At 41.5% G+C, this 11,154-nt stretch overlaps 1 long non-coding RNA gene across 1 annotated transcript; it reads left to right on the forward strand.

Annotated features, from left to right (window-relative positions):
* The first annotated feature begins 779 nt into the window (after window positions 1-779).
* On the forward strand, window positions 780-10,786 carry LOC308066585. The gene is made up of 2 exons (XR_013929205.1): window positions 780-1,617; window positions 3,246-10,786. It is a non-coding gene; the product is annotated as an uncharacterized lncRNA (long non-coding RNA).
* The last annotated feature ends 368 nt before the right edge of the window (window positions 10,787-11,154 follow it).

Genomic DNA, 11,154 nt, shown 5'->3' on the forward strand with positions numbered 1-11,154 from the left:
ATCAGCACATCTGCTGTAGAGCACAGGTTCTCATTCTCGGGTGCTGGTTTCCTACCACTCACCCAAGGGACAGGTGGTAGTTTTCTTGCCGACTTGGAGTGAATGAGATGGTGGCCCTGACCACAGCTTCACAGTGGGGGTGGGGGTGTCCACAGACGGGGCTGGCCATCCCTGTTCTGGGACACCAGGCTGCAAGGCAGGCAGCCGCAACAGCAACACAGTTGATATGGAGGAATAGTGTGAAATGGGGACAATGGACATCGACTGTGATTGTATATGTCTGCTCAAGGAATGTGGGTATGGTGACTAGTCATGGGTGCGGTGTCTGGTCACATAGGCACACAGCCTTGAGGAGATGCCTACCGTTTTGAGGAGATGCCTGCCCTTCTTCCTCTAACAAAGGGGCTATTTTAAAAAAGAATGAGAAAAGGATGAGAGATATTCCAATGCTATCTAGGGGGAGGGAGTGCTAAGTCTCCTTGCTGAAGAAGATCGGATGGTCACAAGAACATGAATCACCTACAAACCTGCAAGACCACCACATTCCAGGCAAAGGACTGATAAGCTAATTAACATACAAAGCGAGAGTAAGCGGGTTTAGGTAACGAATATGTATAGGCATTAATTGAATATTCATTTGTTTTATTGTATAAATGTGAGATGGTTCGTCACTTCGGGCACGCACGCTTGTGGAGGAGCGATCCCCCGTGCATCTGCGTGCAATAAACATACCTACTTTATAACTTTCGAGTTATAGAGTCTAATTCCATACGTCACAGTCACTGCAGAAATTCTGTAGACCTTGGAAATTTGTAGAGTTTTTGGAAATTTAATCAGCTTGTTTCCTTGTGATTTCTGCTCATACTTGCTGTTGAGCCTAAAATCCCACAGGTACAGTCTTTTGGTAGCATTTGGCCCTTTCTTTGTGGAGGGTGGAAATGTAGAGATTTATGGATTAGTGCCCCAGCGTATAGGGACAGAGAGAGACGCATCTTGCCCTTGGTCTTTGCCTTTACATTTAAAATAAAATTTTATCTGAATTTTACATGGCATGGGAGTTTGGCACAGAGAACCAGCTTTCTCCACCTGATCCATGCCCATTCCTAATCACCAAACTTGACAGCAAACACTCAAAGAGGATGACACCATTTAAGTAGTATGTTGTACTAAGACTGCAAAATGTGTTTTCCCTCCAACAGCACCAGTGGTGTAAAACTTACACAGTTGGGAAGAGGCTTCTCTCACACTGAGGTGAATCAGAACTGGAAGCCATATAAACACAATGCAGATTTTTGTATTATTTTTGTTACCATTCCAGTGTCAGCCAAGACCCAAGTTGGCTTGGCATACAACAGTAGCAGTAGCAGTCCAAATTTTTAGGTCATCTTGTGCTCTCTGCACAATTTGGAAACTGCAAATGCAAGCATCTAAAACAGGTGAGATGTCTTGCTGTCTGAAGATACTGGTATCTTTCCACAGGTTATAGCAGAAGCCACCACTGCCGCTTAAACACCTACCTTTTAAATGGCTAAAGACAAGACAAATCCCACTCCAGGAGACGTGAAGCCTCAGCAGAACTGGCTGCTTTGGATTGTGATATAATGATACATAGTGGAGGTAGGTTTCTGTGCTCTAAGTGGAAATGAGCCATCTCCATGGATCAGTTACTTAATCCTGTTAATATAAATACAGAATTTCTGTTGTGATGGCACCAATCTCATTCCAGCTGGCATTAAAAGCTGTCGCTCTGGTGGGCAGACCAGCTGAGTTAGGAACTTGCTACAGGAATTGATGTACCTCTCATGTAAGGCAAAACTGTATGTCACAACAGAGCATCATGCAGAAATACCCACCTCTGTCTAAATTACACCTGCCTCTCAGCCTGGGCAGTACATTCAGCCAGTGTGGCTAATACTGCTACCACCCAAGTTCGAGGCTGTCAAAGCCAGCCTCAGTATCTCCTCTTGGTGCTGCACTGTGCTGTGTTGTTTCAGAGCACAGGTGGAGCTGCAAGAGAGGAAGGCTGCAGTGTGCTGCAAATAAAAAACACATATCCTCAATCAGGCAAATCAACATACTGATTTTACTCTTAGCTACATCAGATAAGGGATCTGACTTCTCCCACTCCTGCCCTACAGTCAGTACCCAAGGCTGATCCTATGTTGATTTCTTGCAGCCTTTCTTCCAAAACTTGTCTTTGTAGGATTGTTAGTTTGTTGTTGCCAGTAAGACACAATCTTTTCTTTCAATGGCCCCTGAAGACCAGTCAAAGCTTGATGACTTGTTAATTGAAGTCATAGTCAATAAGCATAAAATTGTACACAGCCACCCAAAGAGGGTGAGACTGTACTTGCCAGTCAGCACAATTCAACATGCATTTTAAATCACATGTATTAATAAGCAACTTGTTTACAGAGAACAGACCAATAGAGAAGTTTATAAATTTAATAAAACTTTACAGAAACTCTTTGGCTTTTTCTTACCTTCCTCTTTACAAGCTACTCTAGGAGCCACAGCAAAGCTGCCATTATCAACTTGCCTGAAAATTGCTGAAAATCACCCACAGTACCTGACCCTCTGGTATATTTTTATATTGGTGTGTTTCCTACAAGAAATCACCAGTTTAGTACAAGTCCAGAGCATTTCCAGATATGCAGCTTGGCATAAAGACAAAGTGCTCTGGGAGTACCTAGGCACTGGCTCACAAAGGCAGCATCCCACAGGCAGAATCCTCCTTTCCCTTCAGAACCTATGTGGAATTAGACCTTCGTTTGCTTTTGCATGTGGAATTACAGCTTTGGTTACAAAATCTATGAAATAATTCTGTTTGAGTGTTAACTTAGCAGAATGAAATCCTGTTTTATGGAGGATATATTGATATCTATTTTAAACAATGTTACTTTTTCAAAAGACAAAAAATAGCATTACTATTCAGAAGTGGAAATTACATTATTATTCGCAGTGGAAAATGTCATTGCTGTGCTGATAGCTGTTGACAGGTACTTGTCGTGGTTGTATGCTGTGATGTGCTAATTATTCTGAAGTTCAATCAGATGGCATTTTGTGTTTTCATTTCAACTGTAAAAACACAGTATTTGTGACATGTTGACAAGCACGTGTTTAATTGCTCTGTGGGTATCTTCTAAAGTCATGTGTTTTCCACTTACTTTGTGAAGAAAGGTGCGTAATTAGCTCCAAGGCTACAGAGTATGTTGCTCATTATTATATTTTCATTTCCTCTACAGTGATAAATACAGGATGGTGACAAATATGAAAACCCATCCCTGATGCTGAACGCTACCTCAACTGGATTGCAAATCAAGGTCATGAACCACCCGTGGTGAGACCCTCTCTTCCTTCTCAACTTCTCTCTGCTTTGCTTTTTTTCACAGGTCTAAAGTCAAAAGAAAAGGATCTAACTTAATTAGACATTAAAAATGTCACCTAGTATGTATCTGGGGACAGACTTTATCATTTGTACTGCTCCAGATTACATCTGTCCTCTTTCTTGCTCGTTTCTTTGTGGCTGTGTTTGTTCATCTCCTCAGTGTCAGAGTTATGGTGTTCAGTGATGAAACAAACCAAATGTTATAATTGCTCCAGTCCAGCTGGAAGCAAATTAATTGGGCAGGTGTAACTAGAAATAGTGTTGGGCTGTCTCTAAGTTGAACATCGCTTTCCCCTGAATTCGATCTAAATACCGCCTGAACTGGATCTAAATACCACAGCTATTGACTTTGCAGGTACGAAATGCGGATCTGCATTTAGATACTGAATCTTGTTCCTACCAGGAGATCAGGACAGATGTTTTCTCAGTGGTATATGAACCGTTAGTCTGCAGCTGTACAGGCCTGGACTCAGTGACTCTGGAACTGCCTTCTGGTCCTGCCTCTTATAGACCTGCCCAGTATTGTGAAGTATGATAATGAGGCAATTCACAGAAGATTCAACTCATCATGAAAGTTATTTACAGTAGTTCCAGTTTTCACTAGTGTTGAAAGCTGCCATGTGGAATCGTAGCAAGGAGAGCTTTGAATAAAACTACTAACCAGGAAAAGATTTAGGAGAAAAAAGCATCAAGATTACTTACTCTTCTTCCCTTGCAAGGATATTCTTCAGTTGCTCCTCAGATCAGTAAGGAGAAGATGATGAAAGCAGTGGCCTTTGGGTGCACATGTGCATTAGGCTGGCATCAGTCAGGATTCATTACATGCAATTGTACAGAAATGATAATTGTGACACTTGGGTTTATTTGGGTTTCTTTTTTTTTTTCAGAATTCATTATATGGATAGTTTTTAAGACAAATACATACATCTCTTTCCTCAGAAAATAGTTTAAGTGTATATTAGGCTAATTTTTTGTTTGCAGCTTGGTTAGCAGAGCCCCTAAGCCAGCCCTCCAGACCCAGGAGCATTCAGAATCATGAGACCAACACCAAAGCTACTGCTCTGCAGCCAGGCTTGGTTTTGTCCTTTCAGAAACTGTCTAGATCAGAAGTATCCCTGTCCCTCGCTAAATGATTCATACTTGCTGAGAACCTACATGACAAGGAGAAATGATGAGCTGGTGGTAAAAATTGTTGTGGCCTTTCCTGCTTGATCGGGAAGACCCAGGTGTGTTGTTATAACTTTCTTCTGCTCTCCTTCCCTGTACTGCCATCCCCTGTTGGCTTGTTTAGCTGCTGCCTGGGATCAACCTGCCTGTCCCTTGTGGTGGCACATCAACGTACTTCATCACAAGTATGTTTAAACATACCTGTTTGAAAGGGAGACTGCTTAGTATGGCCATGTGAAGGTGGGTGCTGATGGGTTTCTTCTGTGGTGTTCAGAGACAGAGCATTAAGAATTTTAGGGAAATTTAATGTAGAAGGACAGTTCTGCCTCATTAATTCTTGCTATATTTAGAATTCAGAAAAGGCAAAGTGTTTGAAGGACCAGTCAATCAAGCTGTTCTCTTCTCACTCTTCTGCTTTAACCTTACAGTTCCCTGCCTTTCCTTGGCTAAACCTCTTATGTGCCAAGCCAGCTGGGAAGCAAAGCAGGAGCTCATCTGAAAGGAACAAACTTTGGGGCTAAATTTCAGTTTGCCTTCCCTGTAACTTGAGCTGCGGGAGGAAAGGATCTGCTGCTTGAAGGGGAGGAAAGGATCAGCCATTCCAGTTACAAGCTTATGCAATATCACAATGAGCTTGTCAGGATCATCCAGCAAAGAATATGCAGCCAAGTTTTAATATTTATAGCCTAAATGAAAGAACAGAGGAAATAATTTGATTTAAAACACAGCAAAGAAGAAATCAGACATATTTCTCGTGCTTCTTTCTTTGCTGGTGCAAGGACCAGTCGCTGTGTTATGACAGATACCTTCATCTGAGCCTTCTGCTTATCTTTCAAAATGACCATAAAGTTATTCCCTTCTGCTTTTCTGCCTCCTAACGCTATTTCTTTAAAAATAGCTTTCTCCTCATAAGACTAAGTCAAACGGTTTTGATGTGTAGGCTCTTACTCTGATACTTGAGGGAAAACACATTAATTCTTTTTCATACACTGATACATTGGCAGTGATCACGTTACGAATATACGAGCTATTCCTTGCTCCCCCCTGCACTGTGACAATTTTTGAGTATAACAGTTAGTGAAATGAATATCTTGTGGCAGAATTAGGAAACATGAAAATAATTACCAGTGCAAGTGCCGTGGCTCTCTTGTGGCACATGCAGTTTAATGTCTTTAGCTTGTTCAAAACTGTTTTACAGTCTTAGCTCCCTGTGTTGTGCATTTTCCTGTATTTATTAGACAAACAAGAAAGTAACTATTGTCATCTGACGCAAGAATGATGTTTTCCCTTCCCTCCAGGCTGATAGAAGGGAAGCAGTTCAGGAGTTGTCGACTTTTTCTTTATGTCTATTTTACATTAGGTTTGTATATTCCTATCAGCTTGAGGATGACCAACGCTGTTATTCTGAGCAGCACTATGAACAAAAGCAGACAGGCAAAGGTGCGGAAGTTTCTATACACACACACACAGACACACAGTGCCAGAGCAGGCAAAGAAGCCTGGAATTAATCAAATTTTATCTCCAACGTGCTGCAAGAGAAGAAAATATTACTGCTGTGTGAGAGCACTTGGGGGGAGCTGCCACACTCTGGAGATGGCGGGACCATAGAAATAGATAAATTGAAGTTTGTGTTGCTACAGCTTATACTATACCTGTTCTGCATATGAATGGAAATCTTGAGTCCCTGCACTTATCATTTTGGCACCCTTCCTACTTTTAAATATTACTTTGTCAAGCCTTTCAGCTTTTTAAAATATAGCGACTGCAGTTTCCCAAATGGCTAAGGAATACATGGGGAGAGATGCTTCTTTCAACCAGTTCTTTTGTTGGTATTTTGAGACTGTACTGGCATAAGCACTGATAAATGTTTGGTCTTTCAGAAGCAGTCTGGCCAGGTATGGACTTGCCCTCCTCCTTGTTTGGGGTGTTCAAGAAGGAGTCAGTAAATCATCCTGTTCCTCCATGGTGGTCTCTAGCCTTTGTGGTTACGACCTGGCCTGGCTGCCTTCGTGTTACGAGGATTCAGCAGTCCAGTGATGCGGCGGATGCTTGCCAGCCCTGAAAACCACCACATCTCCTGTGAATGACTCATGCCAACATCCAGTATGCAAGCTGGCTTTTTTGAAAAACTGAAGGTACAGACATTACCAATATTATTATCCACAGTAAACTGGTAACATTTCATCTGTGGGTTGTATTGAAAAGGAAATAACCTATACAGGTGGTCCTTGGCCTATATACAGTTCACTGGAAATACTTCTGATATACCAAATCTGGCATACTGGAGTGATATTCTGCCCCATAAATAACTGTTCTGTAACAACTTCAGGGTAGTTACATATGTATGCTCAGAAGATTTATGGTATTTTCCTATGAAGGGTTAGGAGAATTAGCATATTTGTAATAAAGGCTGTAATATTTTTCTTCCTCATAAATATTTGAATTGTTTGCTTAATGGATGCAGTTCTAGTAGATGCATCCGCTGAATTTTATCTATATTCTGTTAAGTCAGGCTTAACAGAAAAGGTCTTCATTGACTTCCATCTGGAAAACATTTTCAGTGCAAAGTAATTTGAGGTCCATCCTTGCTTTATCAAGAAACACTTTCAAATTGCTTTAGGGGACTAGAAGACAACCCAGCTGTATCTCACAATGCAGATAATGAAACAGAAATTTAAATTCGATAGTGGTTGTTGTGGTTTGTAGCAAAAGGTATTTAAGGGTTCACATCTGGACCCTCCCATCCTAAGTCCTTGCAACAGAGCAACCCCAGCAATGCAAATGACAAAACCCAGCCATAGCTGCAGTTGTGACTGTGGAGTAATGGGAGATGCCTAGAAAATGTTAATGTTGTGGAGGCCCAGAGTTTTCAGCTGTGAACTCCAAGCACAGATAGGACTTGGATGAAAGAAATACAGTTAAGCATGAACCTAAGCATGGGCTTTCTCAGAGGGTCATTCAGCTGTTGTCAGAGAATCAAAACCAGAGCAGTTTTTAAAGTAGCTGGATTGCATTTAATTAGGAGCCTATTTAGTGTTGCAACAACAAACTTTTTCCTGTCCCATTTTTTATTAAAGATCTCAACTGCACTTATGGTAATAGCACTGTATCATGTTGTTGGTTAGTGATATGAGGCTTGATTTTTATTTGTTTTTATTTCATCTTGCCTCATTTCATTAGTCAAAAACAAAATAAAGATGTGATTATTAGGATACAAGGTTCTTTGCATAGCTGTAACTTACTTCTCCACATACAGTCAAAATCAGGCATGTGAAGACAAGCCAGGCCAAAGCTGAATCAAAGGCTATAGTTACAAAGGCACTGGTCTTTTGGCTTAGTCTTCTGAAAAGCTTCAAACTGACGGATTTAACAATAATCCTAATTGGTAATGAAGGTAGCTGAGATCCCTTCAGCTCCACCAGCTGTACCTGGTTAGAATTACTGGGTCAAAGTCTTGTACTTTTGGTGAGGATTTGTCTCCCCTTGCTTCAGACATCTACAAATGTGCTTTGGATCTAGGTTAAGCATCAAGCTCCTTTCTACAGCTGCTGTAGAGAGAGAAAGGATGAGAGAGGCACCTACAAAGGACAATTCTTCCCACTTTTCTTAGATGTCTTAAAATGAACTGGTAGATGAGGTGACTCCCCTCATTCTGCTAAAATAAGCAGCCTCTCAGAATCTACCCCAAATACAAGCTAAGTTTGATAAAAAGCTCAACTATAGCACTAAGCAATCTCTGGACTGTCTTTCTCAGGTACGAACAATGTCCCAGGCCCTTGAGGCAGGGTGACACGTGTGCTGATCTCGTACAAAGTCACTGTTGCCTGATATTGGGCTCTGAATGCCTAGAGCATCACTTTAATGGGAGCTGGCCCCATCAGTGAGGGTCAGTAGCACATCCGCATGTCTGCATATTTAACCTTATTCAGGATGCTCAGAAGTGACAGTGAGGAAAGTCACATACCTGTTTCCTGGTGTGGGAGCTGGGAAACTGACTTGTGCTTTTTGATCTCTCTTTTTTTTTTTTTATTTTTTTTCTTTTTAATTTTATTCCAGTCTTCCCACCATCACACACCTGACTGATGCTGAATACAGCCCATCCCATGGGGAATGTAACATTCATTTTTAGTAGGGAAATGGTCTTGCAATCATAAAAAATTGATGGCTGTCTGAAGCAGCATTTAATCTTGCTTGAGAACTGCATCATTAACCTACAGCACAACATACACATTACGGACACATTTATAAATGGGAGAGAGTGTAGACTTCGGTTTCTAATTTCCTTCTTGTGGAGACTCATAAAAATCACAGGGAAAACACTGCCTTTGACATACTGCCGCGCCAGACCTCTCTGCTTCTGTAGCTCCTTACAGAGGAAGGATGTCTCTCTGTGGCCACGTCAGTGGGCTAGGACAGAAAGAGAGACCTTTTTGCTCTTCCTTAGTCCGATGGGTGACTTTGGGATCTCTGTAGTGATGCCAGTCATTGTGTGGGCATCTGACTATCACTAAGTGCAGCAGTCCAGAGCTGGGTGCAAGCAATCTGTCAGGCTCAGTGAATAGCTGGGATCCCAGGCATGAAATGCTCAACTTGTCAAGCTTTGGTCACCAGATGTCTTGGTTGGACCTGGACACCCTGGAAAATACGGTTTCTTATCCTCACAACTTTCTGAGATGCTATTCAACTGAGATGTTGAATTTCCTGTCTGACCCTCTCAGCCCTCATAGAAGGCATTTGCCAACTCAGCCATCTCAGTCAAATAACTTTATGAGTGATACCCATGATGTGATCTGAAGCAGTAGGTGCATCCTGAGCCTCACGTGAGGTCACATCACTTAGCATGGGAACCGAAGGTGAGGAATATGCAATGTTGGGTTCTCCCTGCATTGCATTTACTGTAAACTGTGGTCTATTATCTTCACCCGCAGCAGTAAGCCCACATATGTATGTCCAGAAGCACCAGGTACTCTCTCCAAGTCAGGGGCAGCTGGTCTGCGTGGATTTCCTAGCTCAAGACAGACCTGTTTCCCCATGAACTCACTGTCAGCCATGTCTTGAGCTCCATTTCTCCACCTGTGAAAAGACAGCAACAGTTTTTCCTTTGTCCACCTTTTTGTTCAGATTGAACAAATTTTATCATTTATATATTATGTGAGCTATATATTAAGCTAATAATAAATGAATGAACTTAGGCCAGTTTGCCCTAGCCAGTGATTGAGACCTGCTGTTTGTTATGAATTGTTAAACTTTTCTGTAAGGTGTTTTGGGTTTGGCTTTTTTTGACTGATAGATAAACAAGAATTGTTCTGTATTTTTCAAGTGAAAGACATAAGTTAAAATAAGAGAAAAACATCTCTATTTCACAGCATCCCACTTCTCAGGTGTGTCCAACCCCTTTCAGTAGTGCAGTGCTAGAAATGTGGCTAAATTTGTTCAGCTGTGAATTCTCTCCAAGATGACCCTGTATCTTTGAAAGGGACTAGAAGGTCACAGCTAGCAACCCGATTCTCGGTTACTCCTAAATACAGTGGAACTAGAGTTGCTCAAGAGGAATCTTGCAAGTTAGAGGAAGAAATGGAAAAGCTTCTGATCTGTGGCAAATGTGAGGACTCCAAGTTTTACTGCAGCTGGGTAAAACTATACGCTTTGTTGTCTTCTGCCTGTTTTTGAAAGACAGTGACATTGGCTGGAGCCTTGAAGAGTGAAAAGCAGTAGCTGAGAGCTCACGATCACAAAAAAATCTTGTTGAGCTGTGTGTATGATGTGTCGTTTACATATAACTTCAGAGGTGTTTCCTGATAAGATGCAATCTGCTTGCCATTCTGAAAGTTTAAAAATTATGGCAACAGTACTCTGGTTATGCTGTTGTATTTCATACTTTTAAAACACATAGGTAAGTGGACAAAAACAAAATTTTCCAGGGTCTGTTGAGAGCTTTTAATTGAAAGTCTTATTTCTCAAGCATACTTGTAAAATTTCCATTCCCCCTTATACATTCACTATGGAAATTAATTTGGTACAGAAAAGTTATTCTTGGCAAAACAGAGATCTGTCTTTGGGAAGTTTCATAGTGCAACCAGTCACTAAAACCAGACTTTGCTGTCCCAGCAGAGCATACCTGTAAACAACTGGGAGCGAATAGACAGCTTAGAAATTTCCCTCTTCCTAGTTTTTATTTTTTGTTTGGAAAACAAGCAAACTGGAAAGATTTCTTTGCTCAGGGAAGGAAAGGACTGAAAGTTCTAGTGAGAGTTGAGCTTAGCACTGATAGGAAATGAGTGAATTATGAATTACTGATGCCCTGTGTATCTGATGTACAGAAGCCTGCTATTTATCTGCACAGTTCCTAAGCTGTAGGATAAAGGTATTTTCCTTACACCTCCAGCTTGCCCTCTTTAACCACTGACATATAAAGTCTTAAGAGACTTGCATGTTAAAGAAAAAATCCTGCAAGGCTCTACCTGTCAGTAAACAGAAGGGAGGACATTTTGGCCCACAGATCCACAAGTGTCTTCACAAGCTCAGAGTGTTGCATTTAGGGTTTTGCTGGACCCACATGTCAGCACTAGTGCCGTTTGGGGCTTGTCTCTGGCAGAGT

This window comes from Falco punctatus, assembly GCF_963210335.1.
Source record: "Falco punctatus genome assembly, chromosome: 6".
Classification (NCBI taxonomy): domain Eukaryota; kingdom Metazoa; phylum Chordata; class Aves; order Falconiformes; family Falconidae; genus Falco; species Falco punctatus.